The following is an 11,615-nucleotide window of genomic DNA, read 5'->3' as shown; positions in this document are numbered from 1 at the left end:
TTCACGTGACTTTTTCTAGTTGATACTTTATGCAAAGAAAAAAGTCCAGTGGTTATTTTTTTTGTTGCTAAGTACCTTAGGTTTATAATAATGTTATAAAATAACTTTTTTTATAATGAAAGAATAGAATCTTTAATGAATGCATGCTAAATAACCTTAAAATCACAGTAATTTTCAATAAAATATCTCAAAATTGGCCATTATTGTTTTAGTTATATAGTTGTAGTACAAATTTGTATTTTTCATTCTTTGATGGTTTAAATTATGTATGGGGGCGCTAATCCTATTTTGTGTATGATTGGATTCTTGCTACATGATTATCACTTGTTCCTTTTAATTATATTTGTTGGTATGCAATTGTCTCTGTTACTGGTATATTGAAAGTATAAAGGTTGAAGGGGTTTCTTTTAATACACATGTGGATTAATTTAGGAAGCATGTTGAAACTGATTCATGTGATAGTCAGTCCTGTTTTAGATTGTTTTCTTTTGGGTGCACCAGTAGTTAACAAGAGTGAGGTTATTATGTGGATCGGTATTTTTTATTTGGTTATGTATTTTTTTCTTGTTTGCTTTTCTTCCAACAATTATTTATTCAACAATAGTATTTTTTTCCTTTAGTTCTTTCACAATGTCAGAATCCCCATCTTCTAAGCCACAAACTCCTTTCTGTATACTAGAATCACTATGTACACTATTTACAATATCCCCATCAAGTGAAAGGTAATAAGTTGTCTTCTGACTTTATGAATTCTGCACATTTCTTCCTATAAAATCCAACTACGTTTTGGGCCCAGACATAAACATCCTGTCAAAGATATAAAACCATTCCTTGGACCTCTTATTAACAAGTTAAGCTTTTGAGAATATAGAAATATGTTTTGCTTCATATTAGTAGATATTTTGTTGACAATACAAGATCATATTGCTAAAATACCCTGAACTAATTTAAGTGTTATGCCTTTGTATTTATTATAATGAAATAAACATAAAACCACTTCATGTTGCATAATATAGATGGTAAGATTGTCATAAATGGAGTGATTAATGGTGTGTTCAAAGTTGAGGTAGTATGAATATTATTTTATTTGTATGATATTACAAATAATGTTAGTTTCTATATATTGCTAATACTATATTCACTAATCTTGATAGATTAATAAAATATGGACCGAAAATGGATGTTTGCTAGTTGATTATCAAAAGAATATGAGGATGGGGTGAAAGAGTTTTGTAGATTTGCAGTTGAGCATGCAAAAAACCCTAGTAGAATCATTTGTCCTTGCTTACAGTGTTGTCATTTAAAGGTAGTGAACGCAGATGAGTTAGAAGAGCATTTAATATGCAATGGAATTGATAAAAGTTATTCATGCTGGACCAAACATGGTGAAAATAGAAAAAATCATATAAATAATGATTTTCATCATAATACAAGTTCTACACCGAAAGAGACTGACACAACATATGAGTTAGATGAAGTTGAAGATATTGTAAATATTATTGAAGAGGATATGCGAGATTGTCCTCAAATGTTTGATAGGTTGACAATGGATGCAAAGACACCATTGTATAATGGTTGTACTAGTTTCACAAGACTATCAGCAGTCTTGAAATTATTCAATTTGAAAGCATGAAATGGATGGTCTGATACTAGCTTTACCGAATTACTATCACTTATAAAAAATATGCTACCACAAGATAATGTGCTTCCTAGTCGACTGTATGACGCTAGAAAAATGTTAAGCTCTATTGGGATGAGCTACGAGAAGATTCATGCTTGTCCAAATGATTGCATTCTTTTTCGAAATGAATATGCCCCATTGGATAAATGTCCTAAATGTATGACATTGCGCTATAAGAAAAATTTAGTGCCGAGCAAAGTGGTATGGTATTTTCCTATAATACCAAGATTTAGGCGCATGTATCGTAATGAACAAGATGCAAAGAACTTAAGATGGCATGTAGATGAAAGAATACGTGTTGGAAAGCTTCGGCACCCTGCAGATTCTCCTCAATGGACAAAAGTTGACCATGATTACCCTAATTTTGGGAAAGAACCACGAAACCTACGTCTTGCTTTGTCTACTGATGGAATAAATCCGCATGTGATGAGTCAATATTTTCTCAATTTCACTTAGTTTATTTTGCTAGAATTAATCAGGGAATTGTGCTTAAATGTCCGGTTTTTTTCCGTTTTTGCTAATTGTGCTTAATTTGACCAAAAATTCTTATTTTAATTAATTTGAATTATTTGAGCTAATTATTTGCATTATTAATTGTAGGGAAATTGTTGGATAATATTTGGGACATTTGGAGGTGAAAAGAAAATGCCACATCAATTATAATTTAACTTAAAATTATTGAGGAGGTGTGAATTTCAATTAAGGGGGTGCAGCAAACAGAGCATCACGCGTGGAGGGAGGCTTTCAGCTCAGCTTCACCACGATCCACACGCGAACAACAGTTTAGGAGGTGTGCTTGGGGAAAATGAAGCCTTGGTCCATAAAAGCAAGTCCAGTAGCGGACCCATAAGCAAGCTTGAGAGGAGTGTCCAGCAGCTTGGAAGTTGTGTGTGCATGGAGAGAAAGGGTGTGACGGACTGCCCAGCTGGTTCACGTGGCCCAGCAGCAGAGAAAGAATACCACGCATCCAAGGAGAGACACGTCTAGGGGAGCGTGGACAGCAACATGCGACCCACACTTGGTACATCCAGCAAATCACGCACGTCACGGCCCAAAAAAAAAAACAACGTCCAACACCTGGGTTTGGCTTCCAGCAGGACCTCTCGGGTTTTATCCAGCGTGAACGTGCACAAAAAGGAGGGGACCAGCCGCCACCTAGGGGGGCGAGATTTTTATTTTTGGTGTAGGGAATGTAAGGACGGGAGGAGTGTGTGTCTCGGCCTAGGCAGAAGAGAGTTGCCACCTTGCACACGGGAATCAGCTTTGGAGAAATGGATGCAGTGAGGATGCCTGGAGCCACACTTGCTTAGTTGTCTTTTTTTTTTGCTGGGAACATTTTCATTTTGGAAGAAAGAAAAATGGTGTGAATGTTGTTATGGTGGAATGAAAAAGCTTCACTTCAATTTTATGTTGCTGAATACCGATTGCCCTTTTCATTTTGTTTGGTTCATGCATTTTTTTTTATTGAAGTTTTTAGTCTATCAATTAAAGAGCAACTGCAGAAGCGGTGATTAATGAAGTGTTGATTTCATTTGAAGTAGCTCCAAGCAGTGTGCACGGTGTTGATTCATGGAGAAAGGTGTGCACGGGAATTAATTAAAAGCTCAAGTCTTTTCTTTGCCGGAAGGAGACACGGTGCATTTACATTTTGTTCGCAGACGCTGATTCAATTGCACAGAATATTAATTGGTTTATTTTCTAGCAATGTCACGCACTTTTCATTTATATTTTATTTCAGCAATGCAGATTTTCTTTCTTTTTAAAAAAATGGTAGACGGAATTTGGTGAAGCACACAGCTCACTTATTTTATTTTATTTAACTGTTACGCATTTTTCTTTTTAGTGTCAATAACCGTTGCAACGTGTATTTTCTGTTTTAGCTCAACGATGCATTTAAATAGCATTAGAAGTGTTTTTTTATTTTCTTGCATTTCCAATTTCCTCACTTGCTTTAGAGACCGTTCGGTCTCAATGTAGGACCGTTCGGTTTTCAAGCTTTGTCCATTTATTTCAATGTTTTCAATTATGTTTGGTTGTATTTAATTTCCAGTTTTAATTCAGTTGTTTCGAATCACAAAAACACTTTCAAAACCCCCACTACGTGTTTGACCTGAGACCCGAACCACATTTGGTCCTTGAGAGACGACCTAGGAGTCACTTCCTAGTACTATACTGCATTATTCTATGCACAACTTTTGTGGTAGGTGCGACCCTCTCATCAAAATGGCGCCGTTGCCGGGGACCAATGGTTCGGTCTTAGGTCTTTTTGTTGTGTCAGTGTGTGTTGTGTTTTGTCTTGTGTTGTGATGTGATGTTCTGTTTGGTGTGTGTGGTGCATGTATAAATGTGTTGTGTTTTATTTGTTTCGTAATTTTTAGTATTTTTCTTTTTCCATGTCTACCTATTTTGGTTATGTGAATAGTGCTTATTCTGCCAGTGCCTCTGATTATGATTCTCCTTCTGCATGTTACTTTGATTGTGATTCATATTCTGCTGATTTGTATGTTGAGAGGAATATGGCTCATCCTCCGACTTCTGAGAGTTCTCTTTGGGAACCGGTTCCACCTACTGAGGATGATGTTCATTGCGTTCTCAAGACTGGACTGATACATTTGCTGCCTAAGTTTCATGGTTTTGCAGGTGAATGCCCACACAGACATTTGGAGGAATTCCACAGCATTTGCTCTTCAATGAAGCCTCCACATGTACCGGTTGATCACATGTTCTTAAGGGCATTCCCACATTCATTACAAGAAGCAGCAAGGGATTGGCTGTATTGTCTTCCTCCAGGATCTATCACTTCTTGGGAAGATCTTAAGCATATGTTCTTGGATGAATTCTTCCCCGCTCAGTATGGTTACAACAACGATCCTGGATGGAATGACCCTAGTTTGGGATGGTATGATGCTCCACAGCAATATCAGGAAGCACCATCTCAGAATGCTTGTATGCCTCCGCCAGTCCAGCAACAACAACAGCTGCAACTTTATGAGTCTGCCCAGATAGCTCCTCAATCTTCTACTTCTGAGCTTACATTGCAGGAGTTGTTGGAGCAGATGACCATGCAGAACCTTCAGTTTCAGCAAGAGAACAGAGCACACCTTCAATGTTTGAGCAATCAGATAGGGCAGATGACCACTCAACTCAATCAGGAACAGTCTCAAGATTTAGAGGAATCACCATTTCAGACTGTTTTAATTCCTGATGATGATAGTGGCATCAACATAGAAGATGGGGAGAAGAGTCATGAGCTTATTGTTGCGCCACCTACTTTCCCATCGCCCTATGGCCCCACTCTTGCACCTGAGGAGACTGCTGAAGATCTTGAGGACCAGGCAGGTATAAGCAGTAATTTTGAATCAGGTAGACAATTTTCATCTTCCACCACTTTTCCAATCTTTAGGGAAGTGGAGGAAAACATACCTAATTTTGACTATGTTGTCGATGATTATGCTGTTGATAGGTATGTTGGTGATTGTATTGTTGATGAGTCTGTTTTTAATTCTTCCTCTCTGCATGATGAGAATCAATTTTTGATATCAAATTCGTATGTTTATTCTCCATGCACTGAACATGAATCTGAATTTGTGGTTGATATTGGTTCTGAATTTGAAATTGATTCATGTTCTGAGAGTTTATCTGTTGTTCAGCCTGTTACACTGGGATTGGGTGTTATACCCCTGTGTGTCATTTCTTTGGAGCCACATTGCACTAACCATGTTGTAGGAGGTACACATGAATTTGACCAACATGCACCCACAGTGGAAAATAAAGGTGCTAACACTGACAAAAGCTTCAAGATCAATAGACACCAGCTGAACCTGCTCATCAACAATCTTTGCTTCTTAGATCTAGCTGTGGATGATATCTCCCTGCTAGATCAAATATGGAGGATGAAGCAATTCTTCCTCAAAACTTCCTTGCTAGATCCATTGGTGGAAGACATCTCCCTACAAGTCCAAAATTGGCAACTGCCACCATGATCAGGGGAGTTTTCTTTCTCTCTTCTCCCCCTTTCCCTACTTTTATTGCACTTGTCCATGATCTGTTGACTGTTATGATTTCTGATCTTATGCTTATGACACATTGAGGACACTGTGTAGTTTAAGTGTGGTCTATTGGGGAGATTTTTAATTTTCTTCGTTAGTTTTTGTTTTCTTGGTTAAATTTTTTCTTTTCTAGGTTATTTTTGTCGTGTCTGGTGTACAGTTTTACATGTTTCTCTTGATTTCTGGACTTTGTTTAGGTTGTAGATGTATCTTTCACTTCATTGATACTCTGATTTGTTTGAAATCCTTGCTTTTCTCTGCTTGAGAAGATGATTATGATGTTTGAGAGGTTGATTTGATTGTGACATAAATTACCTTGTGTGAGATTTGAGCCACTTGATGTTCTTTCTTGTGTGTGATATGTCTCTTGATTGCTTGCACATATGCCTTGGCTTGACTCTTGTTGATAATTCTTGATTGATATGCATGTTTGGAAGTGATAAAGGCAGTTTTGTTTTTGAGCCTCTCTAGCCAAATAAGCCTACCGTGTTCTAAACCTTTGATAACCCCTTTTGAGCCTATACTTTCCTCATTTCTTTGTTTTGAAGCTCATACACTACCCCTAAGTGAAAAACCATGATTACCTTAACCTTAGGGAATTTTGGAGCTTTGGAAGTGTTTTGGGAACAAGTGTGGTCTCCTTGGGGATTCTTATGAGTTGGCTAGTTGGTTCCTCTTCTTGTTTTGTTTTTGTAAATATATGTGTATCTTGTCTTTTACAGTTTTGTTTTGAAAAAAAAAAGAGAGCAGAAAAACAGTAAAAAAATGAAAAAAAAATTGTGAATAATTGTGAATAATGGAGTCAAGAAGAGGATGGAATTAGAGGTTTTGGGTGTGAGTTGACTGTGTTTACACTTGTTCCCCATTGCTCCTCTATTTCTTTTGGTTTGTAACTTCTCATCCATATTTATCCTCCCTTGTCCTTGGCCCCATTACACCCATAAAAGACCTTTTGATTTGAACATGCATATGTTTTGAGTGTTGATATTAGAGTCTTGCCAAGTCTGTTCTTGTTTGCTTTCTTGAGTGCATTGAGTTGAAATTCTTTACCTTATACACTTGAGAGAAACACTGATAGTGCATCTGTGAGGTTTTGTTACTTTTGATTCACCTCTTGAGCTGATTAATTATTTTACCTTGTTTTGAATTGCTTGGACGATTTCATAAGTATCTGGATTCCTTGATTCGGTGTTGGATATTGTCTACATCTTTTCTTTGTCTAGATTCCTTGAGGACCGTGTAAATTCTATTTGTTTCCTTGCAAGTTTTTGTTTTCGGTGTGCTGAGTTTGTGTCACTTCCCTGATGTCCTTTGAATTATTCCTTGATTTGCGTCTTGATTTTGCCCAGGAGTGCAAAAGACTAAGTGTGGTCTATTTTGATGAGTCAATATTTTCTCAATTTCACTTAGTTTATTTTGCTAGAATTAATCAGGGAATTGTGCTTAAATGTCCGGTTTTTTTCCGTTTTTGCTAATTGTGCTTAATTTGACCAAAAATTCTTATTTTAATTAATTTGAATTATTTGAGTTAATTATTTGCATTATTAATTGTAGGGAAATTGTTGGATAATATTTGGGACATTTGGAGGTGAAAAGAAAATGCCACATCAATTATAATTTAACTTAAAATTATTGAGGAGGTGTGAATTTCAATTAAGGGGGTGCAGCAAACAGAGCATCACGCGTGGAGGGAGGCTTTCAGCTCAGCTTCACCACGATCCACACGCGGACAACAGTTTAGGAGGTGTGCTTGGGGAAAATGAAGCCTTGGTCCATAAAAGCAAGTCCAGTAGCGGAACCATAAGCAAGCTTGAGAGGAGTGTCCAGCAGCTTGGAAGTTGTGTGTGCATGGAGAGAAAGGGTGTGACGGACTGCCCAGCTGGTTCACGTGGCCCAGCAGCAGAGAAAGAATACCACGCATCCAAGGAGAGACACGTCTAGGGGAGCGTGGACAGCAACATGCGACCCACACTTGGTACATCCAGCAAATCACGCACGTCACGGCCCAAAAAAAAAAACAACGTCCAACACCTGGGTTTGGCTTCCAGCGGGACCTCTCGGGTTTTATCCAGCGTGAACGTGCACAAAAAGGAGGGGACCAGCCGCCACCTAGGGGGGCGAGATTTTTATTTTTGGTGTAGGGAATGTAAGGACGGGAGGAGTGTGTGTCTCGGCCTAGGCAGAAGAGAGTTGCCACCTTGCACACGGGAATCAGCTTTGGAGAAATGGATGCAGTGAGGATGCCTGGAGCCACACTTGCTTAGTTGTCTTTTTTTTTTTGCTGGGAACATTTTCATTTTGGAAGAAAGAAAAATGGTGTGAATGTTGTTACGGTGGAATGAAAAAGCTTCACTTCAATTTTATGTTGCTGAATACCGATTGCCCTTTTCATTTTGTTTGGTTCATGCATTTTTTTTATTGAAGTTTTTAGTCTATCAATTAAAGAGCAACTGCAGAAGCGGTGATTAATGAAGTGTTGATTTCATTTGAAGTAGCTCCAAGCAGTGTGCACGGTGTTGATTCATGGAGAAAGGTGTGCACGGGAATTAATTAAAAGCTCAAGTCTTTTCTTTGCCGGAAGGAGACACGGTGCATTTACATTTTGTTCGCAGACGCTGATTCAATTGCACAGAATATTAATTGGTTTATTTTCTAGCAATGTCACTCACTTTTCATTTATATTTTATTTCAGCAATGCAGATTTTCTTTCTTTTTAAAAAAATGGTAGACGGAATTTGGTGAAGCACACAGCTCACTTATTTTATTTTATTTAACTGTTACGCATTTTTCTTTTTAGTGTCAATAACCGTTGCAACGTGTATTTTCTGTTTTAGCTCAACGATGCATTTAAATAGCATTAGAAGTGTTTTTTTATTTTCTTGCATTTCCAATTTCCTCACTTGCTTTAGAGACCGTTCGGTCTCAATGTAGGACCGTTCGATTTTCAAGCTTTGTCCATTTATTTCAATGTTTTCAATTATGTTTGGTTGTATTTAATTTCCAGTTTTAATTCAGTTGTTTCGAATCACAAAAACACTTTCAAAACCCCCACTACGTGTTTGACCTGAGACCCGAACCACATTTGGTCCTTGAGAGACGACCTAGGAGTCACTTCCTAGTACTATACTGCATTATTCTATGCACAACTTTTGTGGGAGGTGCGACCCTCTCATCAGCATGGTATGCAAATCAACTCGCATAGCACGTGGCCTGTGGTTATTATTATATATAACCTACCTCCATGGCTATGCATGAAAAGGAAGTTCATGATGTTATCCATGCTAATTCCAGGTCCAAAACAACCAGGGAATGACATAGACATATACTTGGCACCTCTTATTGAAGACTTGAAGGATATGTGGAACGAAGGTGTAGAGGTGTATGATGCGTATACAAAAGAAAGTTTCCTACTAAGGGCAATGCTATTTGGCATAATTAATGATTTTCCAGCATATGGTAATCTATCTAGATATAGTATCAAAGGGAAGTGTGCATGCCCTATATGTGAAGATAATACAGATTGGGTGCGATTGGAACATGGTAAGAAAAATGTTTTTCTTGGGCATCGTAGATTCTTACCTTCAAAGCACCGTTATCGAGGATGGAGAAAAGCATTTAATGGGATAACAGAAGAACGTAGAGCTCCAGAACTGTTGTATGGTGATAAAGTTTTTGAAAAAGTAAAGGATATAAACAACAAATTTGGTAAGCCTTTTGCAAGAGATCTAGTCACAAGTGGGTGGAAGAAAAAGTCAATATTTTTTTATTTGCCATATTGGAAGTCCTTGTACGTTAGACATTTCCTTGATGTCATGCATATCGCAAAAAATGTATTTGATAGTGTCATAGGTACGTTGTTGAATGTTCCTGGAAAGTCTAAGGATGGCATCAATGCAAGGCTAGACTTAGTTCAAATGGGAATTCGAACAGAATTGACACCAATAAAGAAAGGTAAACGTCAATATCTACCTCCAGCAGCTCATACTCTATCTAGAAAGGAAAAAATTGTGTTTTGTAAGTTTGTACAAGGAGTTAAAGTTCTAGAAGGGTATTCATCAAACATTAGGAACTTAGTATCTATGAAAGATTTAAAACTAATAGGGTTAAAGTCTCATGACTGTCATGTTGTGATGGAGCATTTGTTACCGATAGGCTTACGTTCCATTTTGCCTAAAAAGGTAAGATGGACCATAACTAAACTATGCTATTTCTTTAGAGCCATATGTAGCAAAGTGATTGACACTGGAAAATTGCAAGCACTAGAAAGAGAAATTATTGTAACTTTGTGTGAGCTTGAAATGTATTTTCCCCCTTCTTTCTTTGACATAATGGTGCATGTTAGCATTCACTTAGTTAAGGAGACACAATATTGTGGACCGGCCTATATGAGATGGATGTATCCAATGGAGCGGTATATGAAGATATTAAAGGGCTATGTGAAAAATAGAAGTCGACCAGAAGGATGTATAGTGGAACGATATATACTTGAACAAGCTATTGAATTTTGTACTGATTACCTCTCTGATGTTGAATCAATAGGACTTCCAAATTCTCGACACTTAGCGAGAACCACAGGAGAAGGGATTTCTGGAAATACCATAGTGACTATAACCAGGAAAGATTGGGAGCAAGCTCAATTGTATATCCTACACAATGACGATGAAGTTGAGCCATATGTTGGGAGACACAAAGACATGATTACCAAATTAAATCCAACTAGGACTGACCATTGGATATGTAGAGAACACAATGCAACTTTTATACAATGGCTAACAAGTCACATTTTTGAAGAGTTAAATGTGAAATCCTCTTTAATTTCTGACAGATTGAAATGGTTAGCCAATGGTCCAAATTTTCAAGTCTTCTCTTACACTGGTTATATGATTAATGGGTGCACATTTTACACTAAAGACCGAGATGATCAAAGTACTATGCAAAATAGTGGTGTAACTTTGGTGGCTGAATCTATGCACATCTCAAGTGCTAAAGATAGAAGTCCTATATATGCAAATATGTCGTATTTTGGGGTAATTGAACATATATGGGAGTTGGATTACACCACATTTCAGGTACCCATATTTGGTTGCAAGTGGGTTGATAACAATAATGGAGTTCGACAAGATGAAACAGGATTTATGCAAGTGAATTTTAATAAAGTGGGGTACAAAGATGAGCCATTTATTTTAGCATCACAAGCTCAACAAATCTTTTATGTCATTGATCCGGTTGATGTCAATTGGTCAATTGTGTTGTTGACCAATAAAATAAACGATCCTTCCAGTGATGATATAGAAGATGAATATAAAAATATTGAAGATGATCCTTTGTATCAAATATCATATGATGATGATCCAATAGCAGATGATATCTTGTATAGGAGAGATGATCATGATGAAGGAATTTGGATAAATCCATCATTTTATGTCCATAAGAAACCTAAGTCTTTAAACTTCAAATCAAAGAAGAAAAGGTTGGATTTATAAATTTTATTCTTATTTTTATCCCTTTTTACTGATGTTATCCCTTTTTTTATTTGAATCACTTTTATTATAGGTAAATGACAACTCTTACTGAAGATGATATTCCTTCTCCCAACCAAGCTAAATGATGGAAGACCATCTAAGACATACATTGGACCTCTTACTAGAGCCATGGCTAAGAGAGTTCAAGAGGAAGAAGGATCACTTAATATTTTGCTTCTATGGAAGGTGAATTATCTTAAACCTTCTTCTCTTAATTAAGCATGTTTACTTTGTTTTGTAGGATTAAATAAATTGGAGGGAGCAGCTGCCAACATGGCATTTGGCACGTGAAAGGAAGGCCTGGTTGGAGAAGCTTGCTGCCAAAGTCATATGCACCCAGCCAAAACCCCAAAATAGCCCAAC

At 37.3% G+C, this 11,615-nt stretch overlaps 1 pseudogene; it reads left to right on the top strand.

Moving 5' to 3' along the window:
- The first annotated feature begins 1,217 nt into the window (after positions 1-1,217).
- On the top strand, positions 1,218-11,213 carry LOC148195829 (uncharacterized; annotated as a pseudogene).
- Positions 11,214-11,615: the final 402 nt, after the last annotated feature.

This window comes from Vigna umbellata, chromosome 7, assembly GCF_029865625.1.
Source record: "Vigna umbellata cultivar VRB3 chromosome 7, Vumbellata_1.0, whole genome shotgun sequence".
Taxonomy (NCBI): domain Eukaryota; kingdom Viridiplantae; phylum Streptophyta; class Magnoliopsida; order Fabales; family Fabaceae; genus Vigna; species Vigna umbellata.
The sequence above is the reverse complement of the archived record's forward strand: the minus strand, read 5'-3'. Positions and strand labels throughout refer to the sequence as shown.